The sequence below is a fragment of the Hibiscus syriacus genome, unplaced genomic scaffold, assembly GCF_006381635.1.
Source record: "Hibiscus syriacus cultivar Baekdansim isolate YM2019G1 unplaced genomic scaffold, ASM638163v2 tig00110652_pilon, whole genome shotgun sequence".
Lineage (NCBI taxonomy): Eukaryota > Viridiplantae > Streptophyta > Magnoliopsida > Malvales > Malvaceae > Hibiscus > Hibiscus syriacus.
The window spans coordinates 780,750-795,058 of NW_024062812.1; the positions used below are offsets into that span (position 1 = coordinate 780,750).

At 34.7% G+C, this 14,309-nt stretch overlaps 1 pseudogene; it reads left to right on the forward strand.

The window, feature by feature from the left end:
- Positions 1 to 3,917: 3,917 nt before the first annotated feature.
- On the forward strand, positions 3,918 to 11,163 carry LOC120137154 (annotated as a pseudogene).
- Positions 11,164 to 14,309: the final 3,146 nt, after the last annotated feature.

Genomic DNA, 14,309 nt, shown 5'->3' on the forward strand with positions numbered 1-14,309 from the left:
ATGTTACAATACCTAAGGGAAGGGAGGTAATGACATTTCCGGTAATATACCCCAAAAAATCTACTATTGGTAATAAAATATTACCGGGAATGAGATTCCCGGCCAACCAAACATGAGAATGTGGGATTTTCATCCCATAAAAATCCCACATTCCTTGAACCAAACACCCTCTAAGCGTTTCTTTTGGGTAATCAGAAAGAAGAGTTTGTAAGCAAAAGATATCTTTGGCGGTCAGCATTGAAAACGGGAGAGGAGTAACAGTGGTAGCAGTTTCTAGGATAAACCTCTTGCTGATCTCATCTACAGTTTTCCCTATGCCTCACTGAACTGTGTTCCATGAATTCCTATCAAACTCCAAATGGAACTTCTTCTACGCCTAAAAAACAGTTAAAAAATGATGTAATTTGTTAAATAAATGATCGATTAAAATTTAAATCAGTTATGTTATATTATTTAATCATAAATATTATCAAGTATAATAATATATTAGGTAGCATTTATATTGATCTATTTTCTAACTAAACATGTATATTTAAACCGGTAACATTGTAAATTTGCCTATTACATTATAATTATCGGTTTTAATATTTTTGGGATTAATACAATTTTAAATGTATCAACACTTTATGCGTGCACCTCGTTGTGCTTTCATTTTGGGAAAAAAGTATCGACACATATTTAAAGAGTGTCGATACATAATGTAAACCTATTTGCTAATTAACCAGTATATTTTTACCGGTTATATTGTAAAGTTACCTGTTTCTGGGTTTTTGTTCTTTGAGAAACTGATAACATTGTGGGTTTCTCAATGTTAGTATTTTGTTACTGTAAAGTTTTTGTTCTTTTCTTACTGGGTTTTGCTTAAAATATCCAACATTTTGTATTAAAAAATAAAAATTCTGAAATAAAAATAACCACACAAGCACACTTTTTTACTACCGGTTTTGTCATTTCGAGACCGATTTTATCATATTTTTACCTGTTATATTGTTATGGATCGATACATTTTTATAAAGTATCGATACTTTATTGGCGCTATAACTTTTTTTCTTTTAAATTTCAAAAGTGTCGATACTTATAATAAAATATCGACACTTTCAACATATCTGGTAGCTCTTTACCAGTTTTGTCATTTCGAGACCGGTTTTGTCATATTTTTACATGTTATATTGTTATAGATTGATACATTTTTATAAAGTATCGACACTTTATTAGAGCTATAGCTTATTCTCTTTTAAATTCCAAAAATGCCAATACTTATAATAAAGTATCGACACTATCAACATATCTGGTAGCGCTTTACCAGTTTTGTCATTTATAGACCGGTTTTGTCATTTTTTTACCTGTTATATTGTTATGGATCAATACATTTTTATAAAGTATCGACACTTTATTAGCGCTATAACTTCTTTTCTTTTAAATTTCAAAATTGTCGAAACTTATAATAAAGTATCGACAATTTCAATATATCCGGTAGCTCTTTACCGGTTTTGTTATTTCGAGACCGGTTTTGTCATATTTTTACCTGTTATATTGTTATGGATCGATACATTTTTATAAAGTATCGACACTTTATTAGCGCTATAACTTATTCTCTTTTAAATTCCAAAAGTGTCGATACTTAATAAAGTATTAACACTATCAACATATCCGATAGCGCTTTATCTGTTTTGTCATTTATAAACCGGTTTTGTCATTTTTTTACCTGTTATATTATTATGGATCAATATATTTTTATAAAGTATCGACACAAACCGACAAGCTAAGTTTGTCGGTTGCCAAATTTTTTAATATTTCTTCATGATTTCCACATATTATATTATTATTACTCGATATTTCCGGTAGCGCTAAATCGAATTTATCAAATATCTTTTAATATATCTGGTAACGTCGTGTATTAGCCGTATATTAGTCCGCCTTTCCTGAGACAATCCCTATGGCGCTTTTATTTTGGACCAAAATAAATTTATCTCGTGTTAATTAATTAAACAGATAATTTTAAAAGATTATATATTTTTATAAAATAAAATAAAAAACAAAAAATTATTTTTTAAAAAGTAATTGAAAATTAAACAAATTTAGTTTGATATATTAAGAAGTAAAATAAATATAAATATTATTATTTTAACTTTTTAATAATACATTTTAAATGAGATATATTAAAAATTAAAACAGAGAAATTTAATATGATGAATAAAATATAATATTTTTTCAATATATATATATATATATAATAGTTTATTTTCTTACTAAACGATTAATTTTATTAGAACAGTTTATTTTAAAAATAATGTTTTTTGACATTAATAAAATATCCAAGAATGCAATCATGCATTGATTTGTTCTTAGCGTTTTTCTTTTAATTTTCATCCATGTTGATTTTTTTTTTATAGAAATCATATTATTATGATTGTAAGAAAATAATTCCTACATTTCAAGTAAAACAAATTAAATTTTATATAAAAAAATAAAATCACACTTTTTTAATTAATCACTGGTATTTGATCTATTTATTGACTAATCCAGATCGGATACTGCAGATGCGAAGACGACCCTCCTAACCCAGTTTGCTCCATTCGCAAACACCAGAATTCGAACCATTGGTCTTGCTTAAGGTACCTAGTGTCTCATCCCACTAAACCAACTGATTATTGTAATTAATTAAACTACAAATATATTTTATCATAGGAAACGCTACTAAATATTGTGGGGGGGGGGGAGGAACTAACCTTTAATCCCGAAAGTATGATTCAATATTGAACATATGAAGTATTAATTATCATAAAAAGACACTAAACAAGGTCTGTCAATTTACGAGTGGAGTGTTGCTTGTGCTTTTATTCATGTTCTGTGGGTGTCGTTGAACCGAATAAAGCCGAGCTGTTGGCTATTAATTTAGGCTATAAATGGCAATTTTCAGCTATCCCCGGAACGGGGAAGAGGTGGTTATTCGGGTCTTATAATTGGAGCGGACCGGTGATCGCAGTTAACAAAAGAGTATTGGGATGGCAGATGACTTTGATAATTAAAGTTATTAAAGAATTGCAAAGTTGTAAAAGATGGCATTATTTAAGGTGAGATCAGACTCTTAAAACAATGATTTGACAGGTAATTAAAAATTATTAAGTCAAGGCTGTTCCCTTCTAAATCCGCCCCCACGTATTGAAAAATTAGGTTGAAAAGGGACCCTACGAGGGGACATGCAATTCATATCCCTTCACCTTTCTCCGTTACATTCAACTATCTCTTTCGTCATTCCAAATCTAAAACCAGTAATTTTCTTGCTGGAAATCTCCCAGAAAATTTCGTCTTGTAATTGAGTTCTAAAGGTTTTTTTTTGAGGAGGTAACTTATTTTTATGAACAGTAATTACAAATTATATAGTTTATAGTTTGGCGGGCTGTTGGTTCTTTTTCTTGGTTGGTGATGGTTGTGTTCAGCCTCTTTTTTGTAGGTTGAAAATTTTAGCATTATGAAATATCATTTCATTTCCCTTTTTCATGTAAAAATTCATTATTTTAGTGTTTCTTATTGTTCCACATGAAGCAGTTTCCACTGAAACAGCCATACACACAATTACGTTCACTGGAAAATACCAAGGAGAAAGCTTCTCTTGATCTTATTTCATGAAACCTTGCTTTTTAAAGTTGAAACTGATAGGAGGCTAGGGCCCTGGGTTCGTCCACTTCGAAAACTTAGGGTTTCCAGCTCCAGAGATTAACGTGGAGTTCATTTTTGCTTTTGTACTTTTGGGGTGTGGCCTTTATCTGGTTTATTAAGAAAAACATCTAACTTGCTTTGGTTGCTGTGTTTCTTAGTAATCCTCTGATCTGATCTCTGGGTATACTTTCTTTCCTTGTTTCATTTATTTGTGTTGTTTTTTTTCCTACTATTTCGGCAAGGCTAAGCTTTGGTTTGGATCATCATGTGAAGCAATGATAATAGTTAAGCGTTGGCTTGTTTTGATCTGTAGATTGTTTCTAACTTTCTAACAGTAAACAATAAAATGAAACAACGTAAAAAAAAACTGAGCAAGGTTGACAAGTGAAGTAAATTTGCTTGCTAAGCTATATCTTTCGCTTTCCATGACTTTTCTTGTTACTATTTCTATTTTGGATTCGCCAGTAGAATCTTGTCTGCACTGTTGTTTCAACTTCACATGAATTTCTGTTCATGTTGAGGGTACTTCTTGTCATTCATCAAAGCTCTTTCTCTTCTTCTCTCTCTGGCTTTCATGGGTAGCTTAGTGTTCTTTTTTTTCTTCTGAGATGTGGTTTTCTGCTTTGATAATTATTGCCACATGTAATACACCTTTGTCCTTTTTTCTGGTGCTTTTATCGCAGAATATCGATCTTGGAAATGGAATACTGAGCTCGATGAATTGCGTCGTTTTCCTGCTGGAAGCTGAACTGGCATTGCATGAGTTTCTGCGGGTAGGCTAATCCATGGAATCCTAGTTAAATCAAATGTGCAAGTGTCATCTTAGTTATGGATATGAGCAAGTTTAGACATGAATCGCATGTGGCACAGCAAAGCCTACGAGATAAGCTGAGGGTTCAGCAAGTGGAGGACTTTCCCAACACCTTAAACCCAGATTTTATTCAAGTTCAAAGTGTTCGAAATGACCATGTGTTACTCGATCCAGATGTTTTTTCTTCAGGCAACTTCCATGGCTCCTCAAACTCTAATGTTTTTCCTGCTCAAGATGTGCAATGCTACCTCAGGAATTGCAAACATCTCAAGAACACAGGCAAATGCTTGCTGAAGAATCGTCGTTTTCAGGTATTTCACTCAAATTTATTCAAATTCAATGCTTCATCTAACGTCTCCGGTGGTCCACATGGTTGTGGAAACTGGAAGAGTGTTGATTCAAGCATATTTTTGGTTGGATGGTAGGTTACGCAAGTGGATTAGCTGGTAGGGAAAGCAATCAGGACCCTAGGTTTGTTGAGGAAGTCATGTCAAATAAAGCAAGGGCGAGCAGTATATCTGCAGCCACGCAACATCTAAAGCCAAGTTATGGGAATTTGCAATTTGTTTCACCTTCACTTTATCAGAATGCTCAACAGGATTTCCTTACTACAGCTTCCATCGGCACTCAGGAACTTGAAGTTGCTTCTCACGAACATCAAAATGTCAGAGAAGCTGACCGATGTTCAAGGGTGAATTTCTGTGGGAATCAAGCAAATCCTTTGCAATGTGGAGACGCCGGTGCTTGGATGAATAGACCATTGGTGGAACATTCTCAACAGTGGTGTGGTGAATTGGGGGTTTTTGGCATGCAAGAGTACGGAAGAACTAAGGGCCGCTGCGAGTGATGCTCCTACTACCCAAGGGATAGTTCTTTCTCTCTCATTAACCCCCATCCAAAATTTGTAGTGCGGATGACGTTCAATTCACAGAGGATGAGTACGGTTATGATGGCTTACACTCAAGGCCTGGTGAATTCAAGGAACTCCAAGATTCTAAAACTTTAAATCTGGGTAATTTTTGTTCGATGCAAAAACCATCTTTAGCAGGTAAAGCTAACGGAAAATCCCTTCAGGACACTGGTGGAACTTCAACTAATTACGTTCATCGTCAAACTATCCCCTTGGCCCCTTTACTGGATATGCAAATATTCTTAAGAATTCAAGGTTTTTGAAGCCAGCACAAGAGCTGTTGGATGAATTCTGTCATGCGACCAACTCTAAGCCCTTTAAAGTTTGTGACACATCCGAGGGGTCTCCAGTGATGCTATTGGTTCAGATTCGGCTGGTGCTGATATGGAGGCTGGAACTAGCAAGGGAAATAGTTCAGGGGGCTTGTCCTCTAGTTTTTACAGTTCTAATGAATCTTGTAGACCTGATTACCAACAGAAGAAGGCAAAGCTTGCATACATGCAGCAGGAGGTTGGTAATCGTTTCTCCTTTCTCGTTTGTGTTGCATTTAATTTTTATGTGTGTTTTCAATGAACATTAATTAGGGATACTATGCACAATGTGCGTTTTTTATGCCATGTAACCTTACAGCGCCCATTGATCTTGTTAATTCCATTTGAATGGAAGCACTAAGCTTTCAAGTTTTATTAATATTATTATTAATTTTAATTGGAATTGATTCACATTTTGCTATCATTTGATTTGATATTAAAAAAAATTCTCTTTCAATCGAGCAAGTTGGGCTGGGATTGGTTATAAATCTAGTCTAGCTAAGCATTGTCTTTTCAAACAAATAGTGCTTTGGATGGCATGTCGCCTTTTCAGTAAGAGTTGCTGTTGTTAAAGCTTGTAGATCCACCCCCACCCCAAACAATTCATCTCAATAATTGTATTCTTGTGAAGTTTCGAAATTAACTTTATGGCTTATAAATATTGTTCAGTTGTTCATAACTTCATATGTAGGAACATAAGCCCTAAGCATGATTATATATATATATACATACTTATTGATGGAATATTATGCATAAAAAATGCTTGGTTATACTTGTATCATTGTCAGTAAAAGAAATGCTTCATTATGTTGAAAGTTGAATTGGCTGTATTCATCTATTAATTGTCTAATGATTTAAGTATTATCGAGTCATGATTCTACATACCCATGAAAATTGTGTTGATCAAATCCCTGAGACTGAGATATACTGTATTTACGTATGCTGCTTGATAATACGAGTATGGCATATTTTACTGGATTTGGTGCCAAATTTCTGTAAATAGTTCATGCATTTAATGTTTGCCTGCATTCATGGTATCCGTAAATCCTCTTTTCTTGTTATTTTGAACTCTTGCTTGGTAGAAATTAAGTTTCTGCAATTGAGAGCTCCCAATATGTGAAAATCATCAAACTACGAAGCCGTAGTAGTTTAGCGAAGGGGATCTGTGCTAGTGTTTTTACTCATTAGAAAATTGCTGCTCTTTTCTTATATTATTGTGTCAGACCGCTTTGCAAGGATTGAAACAACAAGAACAGTAGCCTGCATCGAATAACTTTTATGTTTAGCCGTAGGCAACGAATGATCATGAGTCACAGAGGACCTATATTTTCCATTAGCTAGCTCTAAAATTTAAGAATGTTTGTTCTAATTTAGAAACAACATTTGATTGTTTTATATTAAGTCAATTATTATCTTGCCAAACCTTCAAATCAAGATACATTTCAATTAACAGAACAATGCAGACCACTCCTTCAAAGCTATTTTTTTTGTTTTGAAATAGGGTATTTTGTATTAAGAAAGGTTACAAAGTACACCACCTCAAGGATCTCATTAAAAAACCTCCTTGAGGTGGTAAGTATCAAAGGCACAAAACTGTAACATCACATAAACCATACCCCAACCCTACCACAACCCCAAATCAATTCAAGAATAATACAACACAAACAACCCATAAAATGAATTGAGAAGTAAAACGAGATCGGTCACCGACAGCAAACCAAAGGAACGAACCACCACATCAGACAAAACATCAACCGCACCCAGACCTTGAACGAAGGCTAGCATTGATTCTTGGAGTACCACACTTGCTGAAACTAACACTATCTGCCAACAGACACGGCCAAAGACCGAAGCATAATACCATATATCAACAACTACACGAGACTACCCAACCAACCCAAATCATCTGGAAAAAACGAAAAGAAACCCATCAAGAATCATCACAATCAACAACAAAAGCTTCCTGAATAAAAAGGAGATCACTCGACAAACTAAGAGGCAAAGCTTGCAGTAATACTAGCGGAAACAACACCCAAATTGCAAAAATTACCGCAAGAAACGTGCAAGTCTAATAAAACCCACTAAACCAATGCTCTCCTCCGCCAACTGATAAAACAACCCATCCGACAACACTATGGGCATATCGAATAAACTATTATCGACATCCCCATATTCCCACAACAGGAGTTGCATGCGGGTAACAACTTTACAAGGCACCATCTTGACTTTTCTTTTAAAATATTACAATGAAACATTCTTCAATAAAGTTTACCTCGATACCAGCATCTGCAATTGAACCCACCTGCAACCTAGGAGACATCTTGACAGCAATTGCTGCTGAATTCGCCGGTCCAACATCGGCCGGAGAGCCAACAATGAATACACAAAGCAAAACACACGCAGGAACGGACGGTGAACAGCATCTATAAGCAACACCACAAATCAAAAGGCTTGCCAAAGCAAACACAAGACGGCTAGCAGCAACGACACACACTCAACCTCGGAAGAACTTCAAAGCACAAGAACAACACCAACCACCACAGCACAGGCCACTGGGCAACCACACCCACCAAACAGGGAACAGAGAAATGAAGTAATCCACCAGAAAACAATTTGTCAACCATAAACACTCTAGCCACAGGAAAACAGACTAACAATAAAAATAAACTACTAAAAACCTTACACTAAAATACAAATTCTAAAACTACTCTAGCCCCTCTAAAAAACCACGACAAACATCCTCAAAGACCAAAGCCATAAACCACCACAACCTGACATTCACGCCCAAAAAACTCGTACTCGACTCCTCTTCTCTGAAATAAACACACTCGGAACCTCACCTAAACAACTCACTTTTTGCCATAAACCTAACCAATGAAGAGTATATGAAGGAATAACCACAAACAACGCAACAGATTCCGACGAACGACCTGAAACACTCTCCCACATGTTGAAATAAATCAAGCGTGCAATAGACTAGTTCACTATGACATTTTCACAAACAGCTTGCATGCAGAAAAAAGTATCACACTCTGACTCCCGCAGCTAAACTATTAACCCACGCAGAAACACAAAATTGTGAAACTAAAACATGCAAAACCATATCTGAAGCACGAAACATCACTCGAATAGGAACAGAGATAACATCACAGCTAGTAGAGAGAGAAACGATCTCACCAAGCAAGAAAAGAACGCCCGAATAATCGAGTAGCAAGTTTGGAGACGGAAGCCAAACGGACCCTAACCAAAAACACCATGGCTAGACCGACCAATCCCATATTCAAAGAAAAAAAAGGAGATTCAGCGACACTGTGATGGCCTATTGAGATCTTGAGTGAAACGGTCAAGAGATAGCGTAAAGCAGCAAGGGCGGTGGTGGAGGCGGCCTCCACCACCAGACAACTAAACAGCAAGATGAGAAACCAGAAAAATCCCTGAAGACAAAACCCTCTAAATATCATACGTTAAACACTGAATTAAATATTTTAAGCCATGATTATGCATAATACACAACATGTGTTTTCAAGCTACATTCTATTATAACGTATTATCTTTCTGATAGTCATAATACTACATTAAAGATATACTATCTTATACAAAATCAATCAAAGAAGGTTCTTTGCTCATGATTCACTAAACTTTATTATCAACAAGCTGTACTCTTGCTGTGGCTGAGGGCCCGATGATAGGTTATAATAATAAGTCATGCAGTTTCCATAACACCCATGTTTAGTATCATTGTTACTATTGATTTACCTAATTAATTTGGTCAATGTGCTTGATCAGATAATTACGACTACAGTAAAATTGCTGTTGTACAATAACTTTCATTATCTTTTCCTTGTTCCGAATCATTATTGTTATTGGAGTTACTCCAAATTGCATCAGTTTTCATCATGGTAAATTTAATTACGTGAAGCATCTTAATTTTCACTAGGGATCCTAAGTTGTCTTTATCATTTGTCTTTAATTCCAATCATTATTTAATATGATGATTAACCTGTATGTTTCTTGAGATGAAAAGGTTTGTAGAAGTTACAAGCTATACCATCAGCAGATGAAAATGGTGGTTGCTTCATTTGAATCTGTAGCTGGTCTTGGTGCTGCCACGCCCTACTTTTCCTTGGCTTTGAAGACAGTGGCAAAGAATTTTCAGTGCTTACGGAATGCTATTTTAGACCAGATTAGGCACATATCTAGAGCCCTTGGGGAAGATTTATTGTCCCCAACTACTGGTACTGGCAGTAGTAAAGGTGATATAAATATGTCTAGGCTTAAGTATGTGGGTCAGAATTCTGGTGGGGTTAACATGGGGTTACTTGAAACCCAACAACATGGCTGGAGGCCCCAGAGAGGCCTACCAGAACGTTCGGTAGCGATTCTTAGGGCTTGGCTCTTTGAACATTTTCTTCACCCGTAAGTCTCACTAGTCTTCTATCTATTTTTGTTCTCTTAAATGTGTAATCTGATGTGTTCACTCTATTTGCTTTTCTTGTAGGTACCCCACAGACACAGATAAGCACATGTTGGCCATTCAAACTGGTCTATCTCGAAATCAGGTGGGCTATCTGTTCTTCTTGTTTATTTAATTAATTAGAGCAACACTATTTATGTGATCCAATGAGAATGTAGTACAATTAATATCTTGATTGAAGCATCTTTCGTTAGATTTGCAAAGATTATGTCTTGCAAATATATAGCTTTCATGATCTTTTGATTTGTTAATGCAGGTATCTAACTGGTTCATAAATGCGCGTGTTCGGGTTTGGAAACCAATGGTGGAGGAGATACATATGCTTGAAAGCAAAGGCTTGGCAGAAGGAAATCAGAACTTGAGGGAAAATGACTGCAAATCTACTAGTGAAGGATGTACTAGTCAGCTTAACGATGACCAATCTATCAACAGGTCATGTGTAAGTGCATTACCTGTCAAGCAAGTGGCTTGCTCCGATATTCTGGTAGCCGACATTGCGGGTGATGCACATGATGTGCAACACTGGAATCATGAGAAACGTTCAAGGGTGGATTTTGATATCCCAACAAACATGGAGGGTTCGTTGATGGGTTTTACACCATTCGAGCAAAGCGGGCTGGAGAATGTGGGGCTCGGAGCTGTGTCACTTACCTTAGGACTTAGGCATGGTGTGGAAAGTGCACAACAACAATATCAACAGCGGGAGCAGCATCTGAGGAGGCAATTTGGAGGTCAATTGATTAATGACTTTGCCGGTTGAGCATACATTGATCATATTGAAGTAGAAATGAGTGAGTAATGTGCTAGCTGTTCTTTGTGGCAATTTTCAGAAATTTAGCAACGAAAAATCCTGCTAGTACAAGGTTTCAGGTCACCATGGCAGCATTTATTTGTCATGTTAAATGTTGAACGAAAATTATGGCACCGTGCTCTCATTGCTGCTGGATAGTTACATGGCGAGAGAAATCATTTTGGAAATTAGAAGGAATAAAAGTTTGAAGTCGATTTGAAATACAGTTTGCGAGAAGCTATTTGGATTGGTCATGGTAGGGTTTAATTAAAGCATAAATGTATAGAACAGTTTTTAGTTTCACTGTTTCAGGGTAAACTCTCGAGTTTCTTCATCGATAATTTTTTTATTAATTTAAGGTGATTATAAGTTAATATATTTTATTCGAAAGATTCGACTATTAAAAAATAAATTTTAAATATCTTTACAAATGTTATGCTTAAATCCATACCTCTAAGAATAACAATCATCCTTAATAATTAAAGTTGTTTAATTCAAGTAAGTTGCATTGGTAGAAATATGAATTGATTGATAATTTTATTTTTCCTTGATAAGTCGAATGTTGAATTTTATTAATTAGTTTAATTGATAATAAAACAATATTTATTTATTTTTAAATTATGATAATATATAAATGTACATATGTAATTATTTAAATTCTATTTTTTTTAAGATGGATTGTTTTACTATTAAAATTATTTTGAATTTTTTTCATTTGAATTCGTGTTCTTCTGTATTCTACAGTAGCAATGGTCATCAAATCTTCCACTTAATAACAATAAAGTGACAGCTTAAAACTATGGTCTTTGAAAATTGAGGGGGGTAAGACCTTAGGAGTAATCTTTTTGATTGGATTTTACTTAGACTTTTAATGGTTGCTTAATAGTATGGCCTTGCATTACGACAAAATGGCCCATATATGAAGTAATCATGTATAAGAAGGGCATGCAAAGACTAGGAATATTTTGGCGGTTGACGTAAATTCGGCCATCTCATGTAAACAGCAATACATTTAACCCTGTGCATGCATGCAATATCACACTATATATACATATATGTAAAACAAAACAGGAATACAAGGTACAGGCTACGGTATAGAAGCTAACTTATTAGATCTCAGAGATACATCTCGAAACACCTAATTAAACACGAAATATCACACTATCATCATCGATAATTATTCCATCTACGATCACCATATAGCAGTACTGATCTGATTATTTTACCAGCTTCCATCCCCGCTACCACTACCACCAGGATAGTTATTGAAATCCTGCCTAGGAAGGCGATGATGGTTGTCCACACCGCTAGATGGATAGCCGACTCTGATAGTGCCACCATTATCAAGCAGGGTTCGTTCATGCTTGACCTCCTCTTCCACTTTTATAACCTTTCTATTTGCAGCCAAGCAGCAACTCACCATCATCAGTATTGCTAAAGCAAGACCCAGAAGCTTCATTCTACCCATTTCTTTTTTTTTCCTTCCTGTCTACAAAAATCAACAAAGTGAGATATTAAACTTGCTAAGATATTATATATGAATAATAAATCAAATTTGCAAATGTTGTTAAGATCGATTAATTTAGCAAGGCATTAACTTACCCAAGTAGAGAAAATGGATGGAGGACTGAGCAAATGACCTTGGGGAGAGCCAGGAGGAGAGGAAAGCTAAGGTTTATATAGGGAGACAATTAGGTTTAGGGTTGATGTTCATTGACATTTGAGGGAATTAATTGTAAATTTGGTGATGGGATCTCCACAAGATGAGACAACATTAAGTGGGGTGACCCTATTGTTCTGGTACAAAATTTTAAAACAATATATAAAAAATGATGATATTGAAAGAAACATTTTATGCACACTGGCACTCGCCAAGTAGACATGAATATAGGAGAATTCCACATTAGGAGTGGATTTATTTGATTACATAAAAAAGTCAATGAAGAACTATTATCAGTGGGTGTTCTATTGCCTGGTGAATGGTGATGTCAAATTAGCATAGCGTCCTAAAAAAAAGTAATGCAGATGCTTCTTGAAGCTTAAAAGATAGAGCTGACTTTTTATTCAGGAGAAACTTGGTTTAAACTTAGGAGTAACGTTTGTCTTATGAAATGCATTATAATTATTATCTTTAATAATAAGATTATTAAAATATTTTTTTTAATATATTAATATACATAAGATCTATTAATGTCACAATATAAAATTATTTTTTGAATAGTTAGACATCATGGAAGTAATTGTTATGTACGATAGTTGGAGCGTGATTAATACCAACTAAGGCAATCACTCAGCTTGGCGAGAATGATTAAGGAGTTGTGCAATAACCAACCTCACGTTAAGTTTAAATACTTATTAGATCCATGTTAACTTTAAAATTGAACGATTTAACTTGTTCGATGTTTATTCTTAGTTTCGTTCATTATTGTTTATATAACTTAAATAGTAGGGCTTAATCTATTTATTTCCTATGAATGATCTCATTAATCTATTTATAATCACCTAACTATTTAAAAATATATATATATTTTAAAAAATATACTGTGTCAATAAATCTTATCTCATATATATATATATATATATATATATATATATATATAAAGCTATTGCAACTTGTAATGCAGAAAGAGAAAGCTGGGTGCTCAGTGCAAACATGGCGGCATTATATCCTATGTTGGTTCTCAAAATTTTCTACAAAAATTTAATATCATCCACAAGTACTGATATATATAAAATGATCACTTTCAACTTTCAATCTACAAAAGATCATTGTATAAAGTGTAATGGGGTGGAATTATTGCAGCCAATTGCTATGCAATGCTACTTAATCAATGGTCTTGTACAACTTTGGATGATTTGGTTCAAACAAACATTCCACCTTATTGGACAAATTACTGTTGGCTTTTCCTTTTATATATATAAAAAAGACAACGCAAAAGCAAATAAAATATATATTTTTCAGCTCTCCATCATTTTACTGTTATAAATATTTATTCATCAATTAAGATATCCGACGAAGTGATAAAATTACTGATATTTCAACTTGCTTCAATTCTGAGGTCGAAGAATTAAAATTTACTGTCCTTAACGAAATATTTTCATGCATTAATGGGGTAAACTGCATAACCAAAAAGCAAATTGGCATTCCCCCCCCCCCAACTTAATTAAAGTGGATTGAGTTAAACTCGGTGCAAGAGGGGGAGACGTTGATTTTATCTAGTTGTATTTAGCTGGCCTCGAATACATCAAATCCAAGGATTGGCAAATGGCAATTCCAGTTAATTGAAGTGATGTAGTATCACTCATCAGCAATGTTGATTTTATCATGAGCAATTATAATACCTCTAATAGGC